We start from the raw sequence: 21912 nt of genomic DNA, 5'->3' as shown, positions 1-21912 counted from the left end.
GGCGCAACTGAGGGACAGAGGGTTTAAAACCAACAAACAAAAGGAAGTTTTTCTTCCAGCGCCTCACGGTAAACCTGTGGAACTCCTCGCCGCAGGGTGCTGGGAAGAGCCGGGCTTTAACAGGGTTGAAAAAAAGAGCTGGATAAATGCTTGGAGCACAGGTCCGTCAGTGGCTGTTAGCCAGGCTGGGCAGGGAGGTGTCCCTGGCCCGGGTTTGTCAGAGGCTGGGAATGGGCGACGGGGAGGGATCACTCAAGCCACCTGAGGAAGTGGGTCTGACCCAGGGAAGTTCAGGGCCTAGTCTGCACTGCTACAGGACTGGGCGTTATTTGTGAAGCTACAGACCAACCGGGCCGCCCCTCTCGGTTTAGGGTGGGCGCTAGCGATACACGTGCTGCCGGCAGAAGCGTCCTGGGAAGGTCTTGCTGGACGCCCTATAACTTAGGCGACAGGAATCTCTCCCTGCGGGCTTGAACTTGCAGACCGGCTCTCCACGTGCGCCCGAGCGACAGCGCTGGGGGCGCGCAAACCCCGGGGTTGCAGCCTGCACGTGGAGCTCCGATAAGGGCCCGGAGGGAGAGCTGGTCCCGTTCCTTTGCAGCTGGGGGAGGAGGAAGAAGCAGAAGCGGAACAGCCCCACGGCACCTCGGAGGCGGATTTATTCGGGCGCAACCCTGGGGCAAACCCCCCCACCCCCCCAGCCGCAGGCTCGCAGAGGGTGTGACGGTCATTGGCGCAGTCACAGCCCAGCAGCAGCCTCGCGCCTCTGGCTCAGAATAAATCACCCCCGGCGAAGCCGAGGGGGGCCCCGCTGGTGCTGCCCGGGGCCGGCCACCCCCTGCCCCGCCTGAGCCCCGGCTTCCAGCCGTCTCGCCGCCCCGGAGCCATTCCATGAGGGCGCGAGCCCTCGCGGTGCCGCAGTCTGCCCGGCCTTTGTGCAGCCTGCAAGCCGCCGCCGCCGCCGCCCTGGGCTCGCTTTGCCCACGAGGGCGGTTCGGGGCTGGGACTTCTGCTAACCCGGGGGGAGCTGGTACCACCCGCTGCGAATCGCGGCTCAGGCGGGGGAAGGGGCAGTCCGCAGCAAGCGGAGCTGGGACTGATCGGGCCCCGGGGGGTCGCAGGCAGACCGCTCGATGCCTTTCCCGGGGAGATCTCAACCGCCGGGGAAGGGCTCCTTTGCTAACCCTCCCTGGGGCTGCTTGGGACGGGGCGGGGGTGTCATCCCCATGCGGCAGCCGGGCGTGCAACCCCTCCATGCCTGGCGGCCAGAGGCGCAGAGCTGGGGGGAAGTATCGCGCCCCCTGGGTGGCCGAAGGCGCCGCCCGGGGCATCCAGACGTGTGACCCGGTTTGTAGCAAGACGCGGTTTGATCCGAAGCGACCCCCCCGTGCCCCCCGCACATTCAGGTGGCCCTAAGTCCGCCCGCTCCCTCGACCCTGGTGTCCGGGAACGACGGACAAGCCAGCCTGGGGCCCGAGGAGAAACCCTGACCTGGGACCTCTGGGTGCAGCTGTTAACCCAGCTCAGCTCCTTGCTACGAGGCTTTGAGCCGCCTGTTTGAAGAGGGCCCCCCGCGGGTTACGCTCAGGGCCGTTACCCCCTGGGCGTACGGCGGGGCTGGGCGGGGGTGACATTTGGACGCACATTTCGCCTCCGTTAGTGCCCCGGCCGCCGTACGGGGCAATTCACAGCCCCTCCCTGGCGAGGCAAGTCAAGCCCGCCCGGCCCCGCCCGCGCCCGCGCCCGCGGCTGGGGGGGATTCGTGCGCCCCGCGAGCGGCGCCCAAAGGCTGGTCCCCCGGGACTCGGAGGAGAAATCCCCCGGTCGCAGCACCGCCCCGCGGCAGAACCCCACGGGCGCCAGGCGGAGTCTTTCGGCCCCCGCAGGCTGCTCGGCTGTCGCGGTTCCGTTGCCGACCAGCTCCCCTGGCCCTCCCGGAGCTGGCTGTCCTTCCCCGGCTGGCGGAGAACCGTCGCCAACGCCCCACGTCTAACCGGGTCCGCTTCGGAGTGGGTGACCGCGAAGAGGGAGGGAAGGGCGCCCCCGGGGGAGCCGCCGGACACAAGCCGTCCCAGGCGCGTTTGGAAAGAGCTGCTGAAGATTCCGGTGCAGGAATACGGCGCTGCGCTGTTGGTCAGCCAGCAGGTACGTGCGCCGGGCGCAGGGCGCGTGGGCTTAGGAGCAGAGCTGGGCAGATGGGAAACAGCGGGCCAGTAGCGCTTGAAAGACGAACACACTCACGTGTGAGGTGGAGAGTGAACTTTCCTGGGACAGACCCACTTCTCCACGGAAGCTCCCCGCCGAATAAATGAGCGTGTTAGTCTTTAAAGCGCTGCCGGAGTGCTGTTTTGTTTCGATAGTAGATAGACTAGCCCGGCTCCCTCCCTGTTGCTGGGGAGATGGAGTGTGTGGCGATAAAAGTGCACAAAATCCTAGGGCTGGAAGGGACCTCAGGAGGTCGTCGACTCCAGCCCCCTGCTTCAAGGTGGACCAACCCCAACTAAATCATCCCAGCCAGGACCTTGTCAAGCCGGGACTTAACAACCTCTAGGGGTGGAAATTCCACCACCTCTCTTGGCAACGCAGTCCAGTGATTCACCTCCCTCCTGGGGAAGCAGCTTTTCCTCATATCCAACCTACTCCTCTCCTGTAACTTCAGCCCATTGCTCCTTGGTCTGCCGTCTGCCACCACCGAGAACAGCCTCTTTCCATCCTCTTCACAACTCCCCTGCAGGGAGTTGAAGGCTGCATAGGGATGGATGGATAGAGAGAGAGAGAGAGGGTAGAGGGATAGAGAACATAGGGATGGACAGATAGAGTGTATAGGGATGGGTGGATATAGAGTATAGGATAAATAGATAGGCTGATATTGACAGTGTTAGAGAATATAGGGATAGATAGCACAGAAGAGACAGGCTGACCTAGATAGATAATATGAGGATATGGATGGGCACGTGGAGATAGACCGATAGGTGTTTCCATAGATGTTTTAATAATGCACCTACCCACGTGCACGTGCATTATATATATCCTGTGTGCAGGTAGGTAGATAAATATATTACACATATTGGTACATCGCATATAAATATGTACACATGCGTCGAGGTAGATACATGTATTAAGACACACACACAACACAGACAAATAGGAAACCCGCCTATCTCAATGCTCACAGCGAATTTCTTCCCCGCACCCAGGCGGGTGATTATTGACGTGCCCTTAGATCCTGGGGGAGCTGATCAGGACTAGTAACAACCCCGCGATCTCTAGAGGCAAACAGCCCGCCAGGCGGGGGAGCCGAGCGCGGCGCTGCTCGTCCCTTGGGCTGCTTTGGCGCGTTTCCATTCGCAGGGCAGTGGTTTCACTCGCACCCCAGGGCGCCGAGCAGCTTTCGGTCGGTGGGTTGATCGGAGTGCCGGCTCCTGACTGCTCGATCTAGCGGCGGTTCTCTCCAGATGCACGCGCCAAGGTGTGCAGCGGAGCCGATTCCCCGACAAAGACGCACGTGGAGCCGCGCACCTACCGCTGACTGTGCGCGCAGTGTGCGCGCGCACAAAGCAACTCTTTGATTCGCCCGTGGACCTTGCTCTGTGTATTTTCCTAGCTGGCGGCTCCGGCAAAGCATCCGGTGCCCATTCCAGCGGGCCCCCGCAGGAGTGAATAGCCCCTCACAGCGGAACGTGTTTCCAATAAAGTGCGCTTTGCTTCCAGCCGCGCCCGCCTTTCCTGAGTCCTCGGCCCATTTTTTTCATTGCACCCCGAGGGGGAACTTTTTTAAATTCTCTTCAAAGGAAGCAAGACACGAGAGTAAAAAGCAACTGGCTCCCCTGCGCACGGGTCCTGATGGCAGCCAGGGATTGGCGCGCCGGGCCACGTTGGGACACTCTAGGCCCGGGCGTAACTCCAGGAGTGCGTGCCCAGGAGGGCGCGTAAGCACGTGCGTACAGGTTTGCAGGCTCGGGGCTTCAGGCAGTGTGTAGCCAAGGCGTGTGTGTGCTCCCGGCGCGCGCTCACGCCTTGCTCAGGACCACGCTGTCCGGGCGCCGGAGCGCGCTACAACAGCTCCATTTTTCCCCCTTTTGAGCTTAATTTCCTGTTCACTTTGCTGCCTATTTAGAATAATTGTGATCTTCTTAAAGGCGGATTTCTTTCTCTCGCCGGCAGCCTGCGGGGGTAACCTTTCCCGCACAGTTTCCCTACTGACTGGAAATGTTATGGGCCCATCCTGAAATCCTGCTGCAGGGAAAAAACTCCCACGGAATTTGGCCTGTGTAAGGACCGAGAGATGGAGGCCCAAACAGAACGTGGTTAAGAACCCCTGTATTTACCAAGTGGGTTCTGTTCTATCCACTGTAGAGTTGGGAAGGAGGGGGCGAGCAGAGGGGGTGGTGTGTGAGCATACAAAGATTTTTCAATCAAATAAACACACACGCGACGAAGGCCGTACGCAGAACGTATTTTTTTCCTCCTACAGAATGGGAACCGGTGTGATATGGGAGCAAATAACAGGTTTCTTTAAAACTGAGTTTTACAGCCTAGAATAATGTAAGATGCAAGGGACAGACGGGGAAAGGCGCGTGGTCTGGTGATCCCCGAGTGAACCGGATCGCTCTGTTATACACACACACCTCTACAGGTAGAGCAGTTAAGTGAGTGGGGAAAAAACCTTCAGAGGATCAGGATTCCAGCCCTCGCGCCTGTTTCCACGGGGTCTGTAGCTTCTCTCAAAGCAGCGTCAAGCCGCGACACTGTACGGCAGATGGAAGCCTGACATAGGCTCCTCCTCCCGCGTGTAGTAAACAGGAGTGAAAGACGTGGGTCGTGGCTTACCCTGGAGACGCCATGGCAAATATTTCCGAGACAAAACTAATTCATGGGAGAGTCTGTAACAACTGAACGCACAAAGGCACACGCACAAAACACCGACACACCACAGCTCATCAGCTCCTGTCCACAGTCCATCAAACACACCCACCCACACGCAGCTGAAGACACATATGAAATCCAGAAACACACAGAAAACACTCTCACACGCATACACAAAACACCATACAAAGACGCACACAATCCAGAAACACACATCTACAGGGACAGCCTCTCACACTCCTCCACAAAAGACCAAACACACACTAAACACACACCTCAAAAACACTCTCTTAAACACATCCACAAAACCCCACACAGGCACACTCAGAACCCAGAAACACACACCTACAATAACTCTCCCACGTTCACAAGACACCACGCAGCCACTCTCAACCCAGAAACACACATACACAGGCACTCTCACACAACCACCAAACACACACCCCCCAACCCCAGAAACACACACCTACAAAAACACACTCCCAGACACACAAATACCCCTCGCCTCGTCCTTACAGAGTTCGACACACTGCCCATCACGTCCACCATGGCTCAGGATCGAGACCTCTTTATTGGACCGGCAGGAGGCCCCGAGGCTCTCTGGGACGACACCAGGCTCGCTTCAGCCTGGAAGTGATTCATTCTTCATGCATTGACCTGTATTTGTGCAGCTCCCAAATGAGGAGAGGTACAAACCAGCTCCCTCTTTCCAGCGAGCAGGGGCTGGCGGGGGAACAAAGCCGGTCATTGGCCACCCGCCTCCGCTTCGTGCGCGCAGAGCGACCCAGCTAGCCAGAGGCAGCATCCGCTCTGGAGGTGCCGGCTCCTGGACCCCGATTGGCTGGCAGAGCGCAGCAGCTCTCTCAGTTCAGCCAATGGGCTGGGGCGGTTGATTACGCGTTTAGGCAACTGACAGGCCGAGCGGTGCCGGAGCCGAGCACAAAGCCGTCCTGCTTGGGGGGCCGGGGTGGGGGGGGGCGTTTTCTACGTCCGCCGCGGCGGGCGTTAGTTGGGGAGCCAGGCCAAAAGGAAACGCACAGAGACCCCAGGAAGCGCGCGTGCGCCGGGGGAATATACGGTCTCGTGAACGCTGAGCGAGCTCCCTGTGGAGACAGCCACGCAGGGTGTGCGGAGGCAAATCTATGTGTGTAGACAGAAACAAAACACGTCACACACACCCCTTTTCTATGCACCTTTTCCATGCCCGTGTGCACGGAATATTGCACGGTCTGCTGCGTGCACCATGCCCTGGGTCGGAGGTGTTCGCCTCCGTGAAACCCATTACGAAGCTCCAAGAGTCACCTGCCAACATTTGCGTGGGACCCGAGGTAGAGAGGATTGCAGCCAAGCGCGTGTTATAAAAAAAGGGGGTTATGTAATTGGCTAATTGCGGCTCTTTGTCAATCTAGCTCCTTTGGATGGGAAAACGCCAGCGCCTGTAGTTGCAAAAGTTGTGTGAGTGCATTTTAAATAGACAAGCGTCTAGTAACCTGAGCTAGCGGTCTGCGCAGACAGCTGTACAGCTACATAATGTCATATACACCGCTACTCCAGGTCAGGGGTGTCTATAGACAGCTATTGTATATGTGCGTAAGTAACTAGCTGTGGTGTATAGACACGCTTGCCTTTTCTGTATATCACGTTTGTGTAGTCATTAGATAGATAGATACACATGGGGTGTATGGGATTAGATAGACGGACACACGGAGTATGTGGGGTTAGATAAATAGACAGACAGACAAGACACGGGGTATATCGGTTAGATAGACAGACACACACACACGGGATAGATAGGTAGATAGATACACACGGGGTGTATGGGATTAGATAGACGGACACACGGAGTATGTGGGGTTAGATAAATAGACAGACAGACAGACAAGACACGGGGTATATGGGTTAGATAGACAGACACACACGGGATAGACAGGTAGGTAGGTAGATGGACAGACAGACAGGTTATGGGGGTGGGTGGATGGATACACAGACATCTGGAAACTCCACCTGCAAACTCCTGTGGTGCCCAGCATGAGGAGATGATCTATATGAGCACCCGTGTGTGAAAGGCGCTCGTGTAATTGTCTGGCTGGGTTAACTTGTCCGCCGAAGCGGATTGCGTTAGCGCAAATCACACGCACATTTTAGCTCCAATGGAAACTTTCGGCCCTTTCTAAGGAGGCTCCTTGCGCCATTGCGCCTCGGGTGTCCAACGCCTTCGCGAGCGCGTGTGTGCGTGTGTGAGAGAGAGAGTGCGTGTGTGCACGCGCGTGTGAGGGGGCGACAGGAAGCTCCAGCATCGGCTGGGGGTGTGTGTGCAGGAGCGCGCCGGTGCTTCCGAGCGTGGGGGAGAAGCGGGAAGATCTCTGCCCCCGGGTCAGGACACTCCCTGAGCCCCGCGCCGGCCGGGTGCGTGACCTGGCCAAACGCCGGCCAGGGCGAAGGCGCCACTTTCCCGCGCCGCTGCTGCAAGGCGCCCGGGTGCTCGGAGCAAGCCGCGCAGGGAGCTGCCCGGGCACGAGAGGAAGGCGGCCTCGCCCCCTCGTGCGGTGGAGGCTTCGCCCTTTCCTTCCGCGGGCCCGGACACTTGCACGGTGCAGCTGGGTTTGCCCCCCGGCAGCGCAGCCGGCGCCCGAAAGGAGCCGCAGCGGCGGCAGCTCCTGTTCAGGTGCAGGCGGAGGGGGCTCACCGCCCGCCTTGCGTGGCACCTTTCTCTCCATGCCCTCCCCGGCGAAGCCTTCCTGGCCGCCAGCTTTCCGCTGAGCCGGGGCGGGAGCATGGCTGGGTGCACCAAACCCCGGCGGGACCGGGCTGTACCTGTGGGTGGGTTAAACACCCGGCCCGCCTCGGGGGCCAGGAGCTCCAGGACTGCGGATCACAGAGCGCGGGACACACTGCGGGTCAGAGCGGTCCCCTGGCCTTCTGCGCCCCGGCCTCGCCTTGAACCTCAATGTCTTTGCCCAACCCGCTCGGGCCACCGCTTCGGGGTGTTTGCGGCCCCCAGGGACCCGATGGTTCATTAGTATAACCAGGACACCGGTTGCTCCAGGTCAGCAGAGAGAGAATAAAGCGCCCACTGCCTGTGCCCCCCGGAGCGAGAGGGGATCTGTGGCCTTGGCACCTCTCAGGTCTCTCGCTCGATCACACCCCCAAGGAGCACGTGGCGGAGCAGTTTGCCTGGTACGGTCCCACCCTAGCCAGGCAGCAGGACCGAGGCTGCAGCTCTGGCTTCTGTTCTGCGCCCCGGGTGTCTGCGCAGGGCGAGGCCCGCGGGGCAGGGGAAGGGGCGTCTGGGGAGCTGATGCGCCCCGGACGGCGGGTGCGTTTAAAAATGGTAACGATGAACTAGCGGTGCCGACGGACGCGCCCCGGACTCCCGGGCAGGCAGATCCCCGCAGCGGGCTGCCAGAGGAGCGGTAACCCCCGCAGAGAGCAGGAACTGGGGCAGCCTGAGCGCCCGCCTCCCAAGGCTCCTCTGAGAAGCTGCTTGGTCCCGGGCGGTTCATGCTCCGCGGATGTAAGGTAAGGGGAGACTCGACTTGACTTAAGCCCTTGTACTCCGGGCGGAGCACAGGGCATCTCCGCTTCACTCTGTCCAGGGTCAAAACCTCCACCTGACCCCAGGTGTTGTCCTTCCCTCCCAGTAGATCTTCTCCCCCTTGTCCCAGGCCTTCCTCTTCTGCCGTCTCCTTGCGGGTACCACTGGGGAGCTTGGGAGCGCCGCCGGGAGATGGTTTTCAGCCACCCCCACTTCCTTCTCCTGTGTATTGAACTCCAGATCCGCGCAGGGGAGCATTTGTTCTGTGACTCCAGCGCCCGCAGAGGCTGGGAAACCTTTTCCTGCCCATCGTCCCGTGTCTTTCTGCGCACACGCATCTCTTCCCACTACCCTGGCGTTAAACCGCGATTTAATCAGAGACAGAGAGAGTATCCCACAGCGGGGGGGACGAATATGTCTAGATAACAATGGGAAAGCTGGAATGGAAGGAAGGAAGGGAGGACAGATGAAAGGATAGATGGATGGAAGGAAGGAAGGGAGGACAGATGAGAGGATAGATGGATGGATGGAAGGAAGGATAGGTGGATGGAAGGAAGGGAGGACAGATGAGAGGATAGATGGATGGATGGATGGAAGGAAGGATAGGTGGATGGAAGGAAGGGAGGACAGATGAGAGGATAGATGGATGGATGGATGGAAGGAAGGATAGGTGGATGGAAGGAAGGGAGGACAGATGAAAGGATAGATGGATAGATGGATGGAAGGAAGGATGGGTGGATGGAAGGAAGGGAGGACAGATGAAAGGATAGATGGATAGATGGATGGAAGGAAGGGAGGACAGATGAGAGGATAGATGGGTGGATGGAAGGAAGGGAGGACAGATGAGAGGATAGATGGATGGATGGATGGAAGGAAGGATGGGTGGATGGAAGGAAAGAAGGAACGGAGCGATTACACAGATGATTCATGCACTACAAACGTGCAAACAAACTTTGCAGGGAATTGTTTGGATTGAACCTCGTGAGGTAAATCATAAATTGTCGCGCCCTTTACACCGGCTGAGGCCCCGCCGCCCGGAGGGGGTGTGGAGGGGGATATTTTCCTCTCCTGAGGGCGGCGCTGTTCGAGATCAAAGCGCAACACGTGTGGTAAGGGGGGTGGGATGGGGTGGGGCGTTTGGGCTCGGAGCTCGCTCCGCCCCAGCCTGCTGCCCCCGCAGACAAAGGCAGCCGGACCAGGAGAAGGCCACGGGATGGAGAACCACCTGTCCTCCTGAGATTCCCCTGGGGCCGCCCTGTCCCTCCCCACCGCCCACCGCAGTCCGCGTTCGGAAGGAACCGCCCCCGCCCCCCGTCTTTGCAAGGGGAGCCCCACTGAACCCCAGGAGCCTCCCCGGTGTGTGTGTGTGTGTGTGTGTATGTGTGTCCGTAGTGCGCCCGTGCGGCGTTGTGTGTAAAGTTCGCGGACTCAAAGAAGGGAAGAGCCGAACAACTTGGCGTGTTCCCGCAGCCCGAGTAGCCCTCCATTGCAGCCCAGGGCTGCTTTGCATATGCAGATCAGATGGGGGCCACTCCGAGAGGCGCGGGGTCGTATTTGCACGGACCCTGGCGGCCCGCCTGGCTCTGGAAGTTGAGGCAGCTTTGGCTTTCGGTGCGCCTCTCACCAAACCCCAGGGAGAGAACGGCTCCGTGCTCCGCGCATCATCCGGGGCTCTGGTTAAGACGCGCTGAGTCGATTTATGCATAAGCAACCCTTCGACTTGCAGCCCCCGCACCCCAGGCAAGCGACGCCCCTCCCGTGAGAACGCGGCGGCGAAGGTTCACACCGTGAGCTGCGCCGCTTTCCCCGCGCGCTTCTATTCCGGGGCCCCAGAGGCGAGCGCGAGCCCCTCGCCCCGGTGATTTTCCAACTCCACCAGCAATTCATGCTACCACCACCCACCCCGAGAGCGTCTCTCGTCCGGCGGGGGCGGGAAATCCGCCCGCTTTCTGCAGCGCGGGGCGCGATCTCCGCAGGCGTTTGCAAGCGGCGGAGCGAAACAACTCGGCTTCTCGGGCTCCTGCAACAGAGTCAAGAGGAAAAGGGCTTCTCCCTTTGCGTTCCCCCACCAGAGCGGACACCAGCCTGCAGCCGAATGGAGGGACCGGACCTGCCAACCACGATAAGTGTTCGAAAGAAAACCAGGGGCATCGCAGACCTGACCCCGAGTTCTTGTTCCGAGGGGTTTCGTACAGCCTGCCTCTTGAAACGCCCCATTTCCACCGCTGTCACACGGCCCTGCCTCTCCTGAGCGCGCCCGAGGCAACACCTAAATTCCCACCTAAACGCGCCCAGAGAATCCCACCCCGCTTCTCCGCTGCCCTGCCGCGAGCAGATCCGCGCAGGGCCGTTAGGGCGAATTTGTGCTCGCGTTCCCCTTCTCGAGGCGAAGAAAGCAGCAGCTTGGGCGCAGGTAGCTCGGCAGGATAAAGCTGTTGTGGTCCACTTCCAGGGTGGCCCCCATCTGACCTTTCCTACAAGAGGCTGCCCCGGGAGGGCGTGTAGCTGCCTCAGTATCTACCCGCTGTCGTGTTAATGGACTAAACATGCGGTAAGACATTAACGCCAGGTGAGGTGGGAGATTCCGATACAGACACGCTCCCTTTGTGCAGGGAACCCCGGTCATTGCGGCTTCAATGGACTTTCTGTCTATCCTAAGTCAAAAAACCGCACCGGCCAGATCGAGTAAAATGGACGCGAGGCGGTTGCTTCTACCGTACAAACTTATTCCAGAAGTTAGCAGCAAATGCAGCTGCTGGTTCTGACCAGTAACACAAATAAATCCTGCGCCATGGTAGTGAAGTGAATTAACAAAATCTGGGTTTTACTCGGAGGCACCTTCCTTCTCTGCGTATCGCCCGGGGAAGGATTTTAAAACCCACCCAATCAAGTGTTGTGCGGACCGAGTCCGGCGTCAGACGGGAGGAGCGGGCCAGCAAAACCGGTCTGGCTCCTCACAGGTTAAACGTGCTTGTGTCGAGTTCTTTCTGAGGAGTCGGAGGAGCGGAGTCGGGTGGTTTCATTGGCTGGATCTTTGCTTTCGGCCAGGGTCCTCCTAGCCCGCAGACGTGCCGCTAACTGCGGTCACCTCCTGCCGGTGGTTAACCGGACTCCTGGCAGTACACTCCCCAGGGAATCAACTTTGCCTCTCTCCCTGCCTCAGGGCTGCGTTGCTTTGTCGGAGCATCTCGGAGAGGCAGAAGAGACGCGAGCGAGAGCAGGTTGATGTTTAAAAAAAAAAAAACCAGAAAACAAAAAACCCCAAACCCCGCCTCTTCCACCGGGAACTGAAAGAGGCCGGAAAAGCAGCAAACGTGAGGTTTTCAGAAGCCAGATGAAGGCACCACGAGGCCCAGAAATAACATTTCGCCAGCAACTGGCGCCTCCCCGCAGCAAGCTTCTGCCGGCTGCAGCTGCCGAATGGAAACCGACGGTGCCTTCAGCTCCAGAGAAGCTCGAAAATCAGACACCCCCGTCTTGACAGCCCGGGAGCCCCGACGGCAGCGGCCAGGCACAGTGGCGAGCCCAGATCCCAGCCCCGGTGGCACGCGCTGCTTCTGGACGCCGGGAGGGAACCACGCAAAAACACGGTGGGGGGGGGGAAATCGCCGGGAAAGGGGACTTTTATCCTCCTGGGCGCTTGGTTTTTGCAGGGCTACGTAGCGCCGGGAAGTCCGGGTTCTCTCCCCACCGCATGTGAAGGCACTCGGCACGCCTGACCAGGCAGAGCCGGAAGGCTCCAGGTGACCCTTGCGGTCAGAGGTGGCTGGGTGGGAGGAAATTGACAAAGCAGGTGGTAGACTGGGAGTCGCGCAGAACACTAGGACTGGAAGGGACCTGGCGAGGTCACCGAGCCCGGCCCCCCGCCCTCCCGGCAGGACCAGGCACCATCCAGATCTCTGTCTCACCTGCTCTTAAATACCTCCAGCGAGCGAGGCTCCACAACCTCCCCAGGCTATTTATTCTGGGTGGAACTCTTGCTTCCCCTGGGGTAACTAACCCAGCCTCCCTCCCTGCAGCGGAGGAGAAAATCAAAGCCCTGGAGGGAGAAGGGAAGGCGGTAGAGGCGAATAGGGGTATGTGCAACCCTCTTCCGCCACACGGGGATGGGCGCTTTCTAGGAACAAGTGGAAAAGGTGTGAAAACAGAAGCCACCCCTGAAGCCTTCCTCTGGGCGCGCCAGGGAGGCGACGTCTCCTGCTGGGACAGGTCATCCGTTTTGGCTGGACTTCGCCAAACTTCAGCAGAGATAAACACCTCGTTGGGGCCCGCGGGTGTTTGTGTTTGCCGTGTAACGCGCTGGTTTTTAATAACAACCTTTGGGGCAGGGGATCCAGCCACCCTCTTACAACCAGGGCGAAAATAAAGCCCTTCGGTGCGTCTCATGCTACCCACGGTGCCTCGGCTTTATTTCTTTCCCAGTCCGATATTTTGTTGACTGTGCCGGCGAGGCTGCGGGTTGTGTTAAGGGAGCTCGCAACAGCCGGTGGGGGAGCGAGACGAGAACAGCCGCTTGCCCCAGGTGGGCGTAACTGTGCGACCGGCTGTGTTGCAGTCTCTCTGCCTTCTGGGGTATACCAGCGCCTCTCACATCGATTTTCCTTCGTGGCGTACTCTGAGCAGCCCTGGCTGGTCTGCGAATAGATGCGACGCAGGGAGAAAGCGCTAGCTGTGTATTTCCTGCTTCGAAGCTGGGTGTCTATAGATATATTTGCACCAGGAAATACGTACGTACTAAATATGTGCAGTATATATACAAGGAACCAGAGCAGAACTTGCTCCTCCACAGCATCCACTATTTTCTGCCCGCTCCCAGAGGATGGGAGGCTGGCAGGGAAAATCCGGGAGCCGAGGGGGCAGGTAGGGATTCTGTATCTCCGGCTCCCCGCTCCCTCCCACCGTTCCCCCCTCCGCGTGTGATTTCTGGTGGCTCCCATTCATTGCCGCCCCCCGGCCCTGGCCCCCGCACCCCTCCACCAGGGAAAGCGGAGCAGCTTTTGTTATGGCCGGGTCCTCGGGCTCGGCGGCCGCTGGATCTCTGGGCTGCTGTTTTGCTGCTGGTGGTGGATTGTCAGGACGCTCCGAGGCTGAGGCTGGAGGGGGGGTTGCCGGGGGGGGCAAATCTCAGTTTTTGTCTCCCCCCCCCCGGCACCTCAGCCCCTTTTGCAAACGCCCTAAAGGAATGAGATCACGTGAGGCAAAGGGGCGGGGCCAAGCTCTTGTCTGGCAGGGAAAAAAAAGCCATTTTGTGCCCCCCCCCGCCATCAGATCCCATCCGCCGCTCCACGGACGCCTGGCTTCCAGCTCCGGCTCGCGCGCACACCCCCAGGAGCCGTCCGGGGGGGCTGGGGAGCGCGCTCTTTTCCAACCCTGCTCGACAGCCCCCCCCCGAAAAGATCCGGGATCAGGTAGGGACGCACCTCCCCCTACAAGCCCTTTTGGCCGGGGGGGCGGGGAGGGAGGGAATAGAGGCCCCCCCCCCTCCGGAGAAGGGCTCTGGGCTCCCGGGCGTCTGTGACATCCCCTCGCTCGGCGGGGCTGCATTTTCCTTCCTGCCTCCCTTTGCTATTTTTTTCCGCTCTCTCTCTCTCTGTCTCTCTCTCTCTCTCTCTGCTTTCAAGATGGCCGATCGGTTTATTTGCCAGCCATCCCCTGCCGGGCTCCCCTCTCCGCCTCTGTGCGGCGGCTGCTGATTTTCTGGCAAGGTCTGGGGTGCGGGGGGGGGGCCGGAATTTGCATGAGATCCCCTCCCCCCCCAGACATGGCAGTGCATTTCCCACCCCCACCCCCTCTCCCCGACCTCTCCGCGCTCTCCCCCAACCGGGGAGCCTGTCTGCGCCCCAGTGCGCCTCTCGCTTGGCTTCTGCCTCCGCCGCCGGCGTCCCTCCGATCGCCCTCTCCAGCTGGCACGCCTAACTTTTTGGATCCCTTCTGTTCCCCCCCCATCCCCGCCCCCCCCACCTTTCCCAGGAGGCTGGCAGCGGAGGGCTGCCCCGGGGGATGTGGGGAGAGGAGACCGGCGTTGACAGCACCCCAGGGCCGACCCCCAAAGAACCCCAGAACCCCTCCCTGGGGATGGCCGCGTTAGAAGCGCGCAAAGGGCAGCGGGCGCGCAAGAGGTGCCCAAGGGCTCATGGGCATGGCTGGCACTGGGGGGCGGGGGTGCGTCTCAGGAGCTGGGAGGTTGGAGCAATATGGCGCGGTCCCCCCCCCCCAGTGGCCAGCTAATGGATGTGGGGAAGGCCCCCAAGTTTTCCAGCAGGATTGTATTGTTCCTACGCGCCCCCCCGCCCCGCTTGTGGGTGCAGGGCGCAAGCCCAGAGCGGCCGGCTGGGTGTGTGTGGAGAGGTGGAGAGGCGGGGGGGGGCCTTGTTTTTCTGTCATTGCCGAAGTCAGCGGGGTCCCACCCGCCTGGGAGGAAACCCCTTCGTACAAAGCGGGGGCCGAAAGGGGCGCGGGGTGGCCCAGAGTCCAGGGGAGCTGCGCGGGGAGCGAGGCCTCTTCCATTTGGTTTGACTTGTGGAGATGCTTGGCGGATCCATCCGGGAGGGGAACGGAGGGAGCCAAGGGGGGGTCCGCGAGAAACGAGTCCCGCGCGTGGGGAAATGAGTCCCGCCACGCAGCTCATCCGCCCCTCCCCCAGCTCCCCAGCCGACAACCCGCCGAGAGAAAATACCCCGTGTCCACTGAGATCCCTCGGGGCCCTCCCGGGTTGTGCCTGGCTGTCTCCGCGGGCACCTCGCCGCCGCCGGCCTGGCTCGCCCCTCCACGCCTGCGGAATGATAGATGGCAGGAGACTAACAACGCGAACCCAGCAGCTCGGCGCACCCAGGTGGCCTCTCCCCAGTGCCGGGGTCCCCGTTTTGCGTTACGGGGGGCCGGTCTTCTGACTTCCAGGCGGAATGAAGCAAAACTTCCCAGCCCCTGTCGGAGTCGGAGAAAGGTCCTTACACCCCCGGCCTTACACCCTTGTCCCGATACCCCTATTCCTACGACCTTGTCCCGTCCCTACACATCCTATTCCCACACCCCCCCGTCCCTGCACACCCCGCCAGCGTTCTTGTGCATGGAGGCAAATCTGAATTCCCCCCTTCCCAGGCGCGAGTTCCTTCCTCTTTGTGGGACTCTTTCGGCAGGGGGCGAACCCTGCGGCGCGGAGGGAAGGAGTTAAAGTGAGACAGGTTCCTTTCTCCCGCTCCGGCTGCGCTCTCCGCTCCCGCACAGAGCTAGGGGGGTGGAAACCGCCCCCCCCCAGGCCCCAGCATCGTTCTTACCGGGAGTCTGCGCACAAGGCCCCCTTTGTCTGGAGGGGGAGGAAAAGAGACGCGGAGTAACCCGCGTGGAACCCAGCCCCACTGCGCAGCGGAGTTCGGGGGGGTGGGACGGGACGCTGGTGCCGAGGGGCTCTCGCGGTTCCTCCCGGGCCGGGTTTGTCCTTGGAAATCGGAGCCCTGAGTTCAAGGAGCGGCGTCCTTTGCAGCCCGTGGGGCGCGGGGGGGAGTGTCTGGCGGCGGCCGGGTTGTAAATGGAACCCGCCCCCCCGCGATAGAGCGCTCACGGCTAGCTGGCGGGGGGGGGGGTGTCCGGGTCGTAGTTCTGCCCCAGCCCACGTGGCTTCGTCTCGCGTGGGCGCCAGGCGCGCCGGCCCTCTGCGATCTCCCGGAGTGCGGACGAGCAGGGGCCTTGGTAACCCATCCCGCTCGGCCTCCGGGTGAAGGGGGGTTTGCACCCAGGTGGGTGGGCTGCCAGGCGGCAGAAGGGCAGCGTGGGGCGGGGGCTGGGCAAGTGGTCGGCGTGCTGGAGGGGTTCCCCTCCCTTCACTTGCCCACCCGAACACGGAGACGGTCCCCTGGAGCAGGGCGCGGGCGCGGGGTAATGTCTGCTCTGGGGCAGGCGGGGGTGACACCCGACCCTTGCTGCAAGGCACCGGGCTGGTAGGGCGGGTCGCTCTGGTGGAAGATTCAGGGCTGACTTTGCAAGGACCTCCGCCCCGCACCCTGTGTCCCTTCTTTGCAACCGCTATGGGAGGATCCCTGTGCCTGGCCTGAGCCCGTGTTCCGCCCATTGCCAGCCTGTATTGGGAACGACTTAGAGGCACGCACCCGCAACGCGCCTCCAGGCCCAGGCCAGGACCGTCCCGCCCGCTAGCAGAATGGCAGAACGCTAGGACGGGAAGGGGCCTGGGGCGGGGGCCTCTTGGTCTGTCCACAGCCATGCGCTGCCCCGCAAATAACCCAGCGTCGCCGGCCAGAGCTGGGCTCCCCCAGTGGCTTTTGCTTGTGTAAAGTCCTGAACCCTCGGGAGAGTCTCCCGGACCAGGGGCCTCCTCCAGGTAGACACAGAAAGCGGGTCGGGGCTAAAATACATGGCAGAGGAATAGCAGCGGGGCGCGGGGGGGAAACTGAGCCGCTACGGGGAGCAATAAGAGGGGTGATTCCCTGCTGCCCCTGAAGCGCAGAGAAGGGTTTCGCCACCTCCTTCCCCTGCAGCATCAGCCCCCTTCCCCCGAGCCCTGCTTTGCAAAATATAAAGTGAGGTTATGCAGATTACCGTATTTACCCCCCTGCTGGCCCGGTGAGCCAGATTTTCAAAAGAGCTCTGCTCTCGCCTAAGGATCAAAATAAGCGGCCAAATTGTCATGCTGCCTCCTGGACCGCCCCCGCCCCTTATTTTTTGGGGTGTTGGAAATCTTTCCGGGATTGAGCCGCTGGGCCGCTTAGAAAATCTGACGCTGAGCACTTGAAAATCCGGACCCTTCAAAGTCCTCAACCTCTTTTGAATATTTGGCAGCGCTTCTCCGCATGACGGTGATTTACACCGGCAGATGGACTGTGGGAATTTGCTGTAGCGTCGTTGATTGTGGTGTCTCACACAACTCAGCCTCCAAACCTCCCCTGACGGCTGCAGCGATGTGATTCCAAGGATTCCCCCCCCCCCCACTGGAAATAGACTTAATTACTAAGAAATACATGTCGTGGGCTGGATTCTGTAGCAAGACCTCTTCTAGGGCTGGCAAACCCGCAGCAGTCAGATGAGATTTAGTATTGATTCTGTTTCGTTCTGCTCTGTTGAGTAAATAAAGCACTTAAAGGGGAAAAGTGGGGATAGATAGAAAGAAAGAAAGAAAGAAAGAGAAAGAATTCTTCTTCCACCACATTATAAATCGTGAAACTCAAAGGCTCCAAAAATGCAAGTTTGAGCTCTTGGATTTTGTAACAAAAATTCCTTGGGAGAACTTTAGAGAGAAGAGTGAGGAATAAACCAATCCCCAACCAGCGTTTAAAAAGTCATTTGAGGGGGCCCGATCCTATGGTGCCTAACCTGGAGGAGTTCCTTAGAGTATCAGAGTACAGGGTTTAGCAACGCGGTTTTTACCTGCTGCCTTAGCGTGCGCCGTTGGGATTTTCTGGCAATGTTCCCAGGAGGTGCTCTAGAAACTGAAGTCTCTGAATGTTTGCAGTTTAGGGGACGAACCCTCCTTCCCCCGTCTCTCATCCCTGCCTGGTCCACACACGCTGCCCGAGTGGGCTGGGGCACCCAGAGTCCAGGCCGGCTGCCAGGGCAGCAGAATTGCCTGGGAGAAGCCTGTCTTTGGGGGGTTGTACGCACGGGAGAGCAGAAAACACTCTCGACATAAAACACAGACCTTCCTGGGGGCGGGGGGGGGGCTGTTTCGCGCTCTCGCATGGGAAGTTGCTGGCCGGCTCGGTCCCCTGGAACACCGGAAAGCCCAGTTCTCTTCTCAATCTAGAGCAGCTTCATCGACTGGCTGTGAGTTTAGAGCGGGGTAGATTACCCCGAATCTGGCCCTTTGTCAGGTCTCTGCGGAGTAGCCCCGTCCCGCTTTGTCGCTGAAGGACGAGGCGTGGTTCACCGAGCCCGCAGCTTTCTGTTCAGCGGCGTAGGGGGACTAGGTAGCTGGTTTATTTTTTATTTATAGCTCCGAGAAAGCTAGAGGGACTAGCAGGCGACTGCTGCTCTGCCTGGCTTTTCCACTCAATTACTCACTGTTTCCTCTCTTCCCCCACCTCCTCAAATCCAGTTTGGGGGGCCGCTTCTCTTCCCCTGCATAAAGCGGCATTCATAGGCAGAGCTGCTGGGCTCCAAGGTTTCCAGCGCAGATAAAAATGGTCCACGGCTGGACAGAGTTTTTCTTGGGGCGGGGAAGTGTGAGTGCGCGCGTGTGCGTGTGAGAGGGAGGGAAGGAGAGGGAGGGAAAGTGTGTGTGTGAATGAGTGGTTGTGTAAGAGAGAGCGTGTGTGAAAGTGTGTGAGAGATTGTGTGTGAGGGAGAGAAAGTGTGTGTGTGAATGACACAGTGTGCATAAGAGAGTGTGTGAGACAGAAAGAGATTGTGTGTGTGAGAGAGAGAGAGGGAGAGATCGATCAATCCCAAATCGAGCGCTGTTTCGGTTCCATCTGTATAAATATTTTCCTGGTTTTGAGGCAGGGCTGCGTGGGCCGGGGGGGTGGGGGGGGGGCGTATTCGCGCTGCTTAATTCTCTGAATGACCCGCTGGCGGGGCGGGGGAGGGGAAGGGGAGTATCTCTTAATAGGATACCTTAAAGCTGCCCTTACCACTCCGAAGCTCGTTCGCAGGACACGGTAGATCCAGAGGTCTAGTGAATTTCAGCTCTCCCTACGGTGAAGGTGCTGCAAGTTTTCGGGGTTCCTGGCTCGCCTCTCTCGTGTGCAAACCCCCTCGGGTTGGAGTCTGCTGGTCTATTAATTCGCGTGGTTGTTGTTTCTCGGAGAGGGAAGCCCCAGCGGACATCACTTCTGATGCCACAGGGTGAAGAATCTGGGAACGAAGCTTCTGAGCAGAGGGGTCGCCCCGTTTGCAGCTTAACCAACCAACCAAAACACCCGGCAGCCCAGTAGCACCTTAAAGACCAACAATTTTATTTAATGGGTCATGAGCTTTGTGGGTGAGACTGCTGAGCGTTACGGCTGAGACCCACCAAAGCTCGTGAGCTAGTGAATAAAATTGGTAGACTCTCGGGTGCCAGGGGGCTGCTTGTTTTTGTTTTTGAAATGACTTTTTTTTTTTTTGTTTAGGGAGACTATTTGGGCACTGGCTTTTAGCCAGGAATTGGGGTGTCAGAGGAAAAACAATGAGGAGGAGGTTCGCTCCAGCGGTCCCTGGGGGGTGAAGACTTTGACTCGACCCGAACTTTTTATCTGAGATTTTCAGTTTGCGCGCCCGGCTTGTGAGATTTTAACGGGTCGGTTATTGAGAAAGTGCAGCTCTCGTGCCTGTCAATGTGGCTGAAGTCGGACACCCCCAGAATTAAAGCGCCCCCCTGTCTCCAGGCAGGTTTGAAACTCAAACCTGTGCTGCCTTGGGAGGATCATCCCGTCCCCTCTGCGTTTTGAAAGTTCCGATTCTTCTGCTTCGAAAACCACAATCGAGTGCCCGGATGAAAGATCCGAATTCCTCCCCCGCCCCTCAACTCTGCTTTACACATTGAAGAAAATATGCGTGCAGACGTCTCCGGTTTATAGGAGAGCGCGGCAGCTATTTTTATAAAGGCAGCAGGATACCCGCGTATAGAATAGCAGGATGCACAATCGCCTGCGTTTTGCAGGAAATCCACATGCACCGTCATGTGTTTCCACGGGGGGGAATAAATAATCGGTGTCTCAGAATCAGCGTCTGCCGTTGGGAGGGTTGTCGGACTCTTTGTTTAAACCAGCTCGGAGGGCTGCGTTGGGTTCTCGCGAGGCAAAGGCAGCCGAGCAAAATTGTTTGGTACAGGAGAGAGGAAACTTTGGCGCAGAGAGAGCGAGCGAGCGCGAGGGAGGGAGCGATTTTAAATCCAGGGTCACACCCGCAGTCGCGGGCCCGCGTGCGTGAAACTCTCGCCCACAGCAGTTGGCAAACCCGAAAAGGAGATTGTCTGTTGTCTGGACCTGATGCTTCCTGCAGCAGCGAGCGAGGGCTACCTTAACCCAGCGCTTCGCGGGTGTGCCTCGGTGTGAGAAAGACCTGGCTATGCTGCAAAAAAAAAAGTATATGGTATTATTAATAATAATGATGTGTTTTTAATGAGCATTTGGAGCCTGCAAAACCAGCTGTGCCTGTCTTGCCCGGTGACAAATCTTGCCAGCCTGCTCCTGCCAATCGATATGTTGTTTTCCTGCGAGCACGCATGGTGCCGGGATTTGGAAAGATCTGGACGTTTCTGCGCAAAACAACCTGACCCAGAGGTGGAGAACCCAGCTGAGTTGCTCCGGAAAGGGTGCGGGCGCAGGAGCGGGGTCTCCACAAAGCAACCGCTATGTCGAAATAAATTCAACGCAGGGTGGTGTGAATAGTTTGAAGAACTGTTTGGAAGTGGGTGTTGTTAAGACAGGGAATAGCACTGATGGTGAAATAGCTGGTTTGAAATAGGTGTTATTCCTCCGGGAACGAGCATTACCAATTTCGGAATAATGTGCCTGCTATTTCCAATGGATTTCAAAATCGTGGCTGTGGCAGGGGGAGGCTAACGAGCCACTTTGGCATATGCTAATGAGGCGCTGCTATGAATGTGCATTGTCTCATTAGCATAATGGTGTCCACACGTGCTTTGACGGGGCTGGTTTCGAAACACACTCTGCCCATGTAGCTGGGGACCTTCTGAAAGGACCCCCCCCCGATTCCGAAAGCCCCTTCTTCACACAACCCAATGGGAAGAAGGGGCTTTCGAAATCAGGGGATCCTTTCGAAAGGCCCGGGCTACGCAGGGGGCATGCCTTTCCAAACCAACACTTTCAAAGCGTGTGGGGCCACTATTATGCTAATGAGGCACTGCATATTCATGGAGTGCCTCATTAGCATCTCAAAAATCCCTCATTACCATGCTCCCTCCCCCAGTGTGTGGGTGGTCTAGAGGACAACAAAGTGATTTGGACATGACTGCTGTTATGTCGAAATAACTACAGCATGACTGCAGCCTGATTTCACAGCACCTCCTTCGAAATAAGCCGTTTATATGGCCTACCGCTACACAAGCCCCTTCCTTTCAGAAGGGGCATAATAATGAGTGAGTTGGGAAGATGCTAATGGGGCACTGACATGAATCTGCAGCACCTCATTAGCATAAATGGCAGCTGCCTGCAATTCAAAAGTGCCACTTTCGAATCCCACGCTGCCTGTATAGACGGGGGCCTTTTGAAAGCCCCCCCCCCCCGGGACTTTGAAAGCCCCTTCTTCCTATTTGGTTTTAGGTTTTAGGCTGTGCCTCATTAGCATCTTCCCACCTTGCTCATTACCATGCCCTTTCTGAAAGGAAGGGGCTAGTGGAGAGGTAGCCAGGGACACTATGTATTTTGAAATAGCCAAGAGTTATTCCAAAAACTGTTTGTGCATAGCCATGCTATTTCAAAGTATCTCTATCAGAATAGCTTATGTAGCTATAGGACTGCTGTGTAGATGTATTTTGTGAAGGGATGGGGTGTATATTTGGATTTCTGGGGACCATGCCCTGGAGAAGAGAGAATAACTGGAGATAAATATTTCCCACAATT

General features: G+C 58.6%; 1 protein-coding gene across 3 annotated transcripts in view; it reads left to right on the top strand.

The window, feature by feature from the left end:
• The first annotated feature begins 13223 nt into the window (after positions 1-13223).
• Positions 13224-21912, top strand: part of PCGF2 (polycomb group ring finger 2) — a 44969-nt gene continuing 36280 nt past the window's right edge. For 2 of the 3 annotated variants that reach the window (XM_074979109.1, XM_074979105.1), the window contains exon 1: positions 13678-13809. The gene's annotated coding sequence lies outside the window, so the exon portion shown is untranslated. Of the gene's footprint in view, positions 13262-13677; positions 13810-21912 lie in introns of those variants that run through there. The other variant, XM_074979107.1, reaches the window with a different exon arrangement.

The sequence above is a fragment of the Carettochelys insculpta genome, chromosome 28 (assembly GCF_033958435.1).
Source record: "Carettochelys insculpta isolate YL-2023 chromosome 28, ASM3395843v1, whole genome shotgun sequence".
Taxonomy (NCBI): Eukaryota; Metazoa; Chordata; order Testudines; family Carettochelyidae; genus Carettochelys; species Carettochelys insculpta.
This window is presented reverse-complemented; position numbering and strand designations above follow the sequence as displayed.